Genomic DNA, 3,094 nt, shown 5'->3' on the forward strand with positions numbered 1-3,094 from the left:
ACTTGCAAAAGAATTTGCAGCATTAAGCAGAAATTTTAGAAGTAGCCTTTTTCCTGTTGGAAGTACTATCTTGTATCTTGCTTCTGTTCATGTTGTTGGGGGCCATCACAAAGGAAAAAGTCATTTTTTTTTAGGTCCTGCTAGTGATGTGGCCTGCAAGTTCTCATAATATCATAGAACCATTGGATGCTTGAGCTTGGAATGGATGTCTGGAGATCATGTCCCATTTGACTCCATGAGGTCTTTAGCTTTTCCAACCACATCACTGTGCTCAGACAGCATCTCTCTTTCTCCTGGGACACCTGATCTTGCTTTCACCTTTTGTTCTTCCCATGTATATTTAATTTTGACTTAAAATGCTAGTCAGAGCGCTTGTTTATGGCAAGAGATCGGTTAACTCCAGTGGCAGTTATGAATGTGTAAGGTTTGATTTTACATTGAACAACTAAGCAGATTTCTGCAGTTCTGTCAAAAAATCACGTGTAACTATACCTGGAAGAACTATAGTTGGAGAAAGATGCCTAAATAGAGGTTGTACGAAATACTGTAGCTCATAAAAGTTCTACTAATTATCTTATATTCTAGAATATGTGCCTTGTTTTGGCTAATGGAGAGAATTGACTAATACTGAGTATATATTCCTCTATAAGCTGGAAAAAATGTTACGTCAGTTTAGGACTGCAAAGTGTATGTATTGTATTTTTGTTAAATCAAAACTAAAAGTTTCTGGAGGTTGTTTCTGTTTCCTAGTAAGAGCATGTCTTCAAATCCTAATTTAAATTACTACATGGTCAGAAATGCTTACATTTATTCCTCATAATTTGTTGTAATAGTCGTATATGTTGATGAGGTGGTCTGTGTTGTAGTTCTGGATGACCACAACTAGGCCAAACAGCACGTGAAAATGGGAGTGAGAGTCACTCTGTCGGAATGAGCGCTCTATGCTAAATATAGAAGTGCTGTAAATTCTGGCAATTGGCTCGAAAGCATAGCATATGTTTGACATCCTTGACCCGTGTCAAAAGGGAAACTTGCAATTGTGTGTACCTGCACATGTCAGAGTGAAAATATTTTTGCTTATGCTTTGTTTTCTGTTCATTCTTAACTCTATTGCAACTAATGTGTGACATTGTGCCATTGCTCAATCCAACCTCATTAGTTCTACAGTAAGTAGAATTTGTATTTAACGTGTGTATTCCCTCCCAAATACTGGTTTTAAAGTAATTCAGCACTGTGCTTTCCTTCTAGAGGCTGTTGTGTTCACATTAGTTTGAAAGAGCATTAGTTTTAAAGACTTTGTTGGACAGTTTAGCCTGTGCGTCTCTTTTCTGCTGTACCTCTCATAAACAGAAGGTGGCAGATTTTATTGCTCTTCTCCAGGAAAATCTGCTGACTTCGGCAAGATTTGGCGGTGCAGCCATTGCATTTCTGCATTCTTGCATAGGGTGGCAATTGAGACCACGGTTGGGTTGGAGGATGTTTAGCCTCACTCGTCAGAAATACTTTTATTTTGCCATTTTTAATATGGTGTGGATGTGATACTTGGTCAATACAGACTGAAGCTATGCTTTAAGTATGTAGTGGGGAAAAAATTCTATTAATCCAATGGAATTCAGTGAAGCAATCTTTCTTTTCTACAAGGCTACAGCAAGTAGATGAGAGAGCACTTGTGTTTGGTTCTTGGTATTGCTGCTGCAGGAACTGTTCCTAATACCTGCCAAAGGTGATCCATGTGCATAGGGAGCACTGTGACACCCCCCCGATAGCCTACATGTATTCTACTTACCAAAGCATGAATGGGAACGCGAAGATACGCTTACTGGCCTTTTAGCATGGATGCGCTCAGTGTGGGCTACCTCTGGGGCCTTGCTGGTTGGAATGCTTTTTGGAATGTCCCAGGCTCTGAGCCCAACCCCGCCCTGGAATGTGAGGTTAAATGCTGGCGGTACAAATCCAGAGTTTGAATATCAAAATCCTAGAGTTCCCCAGTGCTGCAATTTCAGAAAGCTGGCAGGCGAACCACATGTCAGCTCAGCTGCTCTCTGATTCAAAGAGTAGGCATGCCTTGGGTTGCTGGGGGAGGAGGGAGGGAGGATGTTTTTTGTTTTGGTTTGGTTTTTACTTACCCGTTATGACCTGCAGAAGGGCATGCTTTTCAAAGACATTAACTGGCAAGATCGCAGGAGGTCCCAAACAGGTGCTAGCTTGAAAAAAAGCCTTCATTCACACGAGTGTTTTATCGCCACTTCTTTAACCAAACCTACGAGCTCAACATACGTGGGAGCTGTTGCCTTATCAAACAGGAGTCTGCTGATTCTTGGACTCAGAGTCGAGAAGCTGTACTGATGCAGTGGCCCACAAGGCTTAAGTTGCCGTCCATCCAGAGTGCAGGAGGCCGGCCTTGCAGACTTTTAATCTGAGTTTGATGACAAAGCTGATGAAAAACATTAAAAGCAACATGCAAGGCCTTTGGTGAGGAGGGAGTGCCTTGTGCATTGTTAAGCAGCAGTTGTCTAGGTCAGTTGAGGAGAAGAACTGATGAGCTCCAGAGGGAGCCTAGTCCAGTATCCCCACTCGGAGTATTAACCTCAGGGTTTTTATGAGGGGAGGCTTGAAAAAATAGACATGTTCGTGGTGTTCGCTTAGCTCCCAAATGAAATTCTGTTGCAGGAGTTAATGGGAATCTGCCTGTTAAATAGCTATTAGATAAATAAATAAATACTTTTCCCTTGCCCCGGCATGGTGGGAGAGGCTCTGGTTTCCTTTTTTAGAACGTTCTTGTCTGACAGATATCCTCTTGTGAGAGTTTACAAAGTGCTGCAGTGCAAAGCTGATGTTTTACCCATTTGGACTTTATTTTTCCTCGATGGTCTCCATAGATTGAATACTTCAGTTTGTACATGTGTGTAATATGAAAAATGGGCTTCCTGTTTAAGTGCCTTTAAAAAATATCGCTTGCTTGGTTCTTGCAACTGAACTAGTTGTAACTGTGAAAATGGATTTTTGACTAGTGTTCTGTGGGGTAGAGCTGACGGAACTGTATTTGAGAACTGATCTTCAATATGTACTTTTTATACAATTTTAAAACAGCTTA

The sequence above is a fragment of the Aythya marila genome (assembly GCF_965140915.1).
Source record: "Aythya marila genome assembly, chromosome: 12".
NCBI classification, from domain to species: Eukaryota; Metazoa; Chordata; class Aves; order Anseriformes; family Anatidae; genus Aythya; species Aythya marila.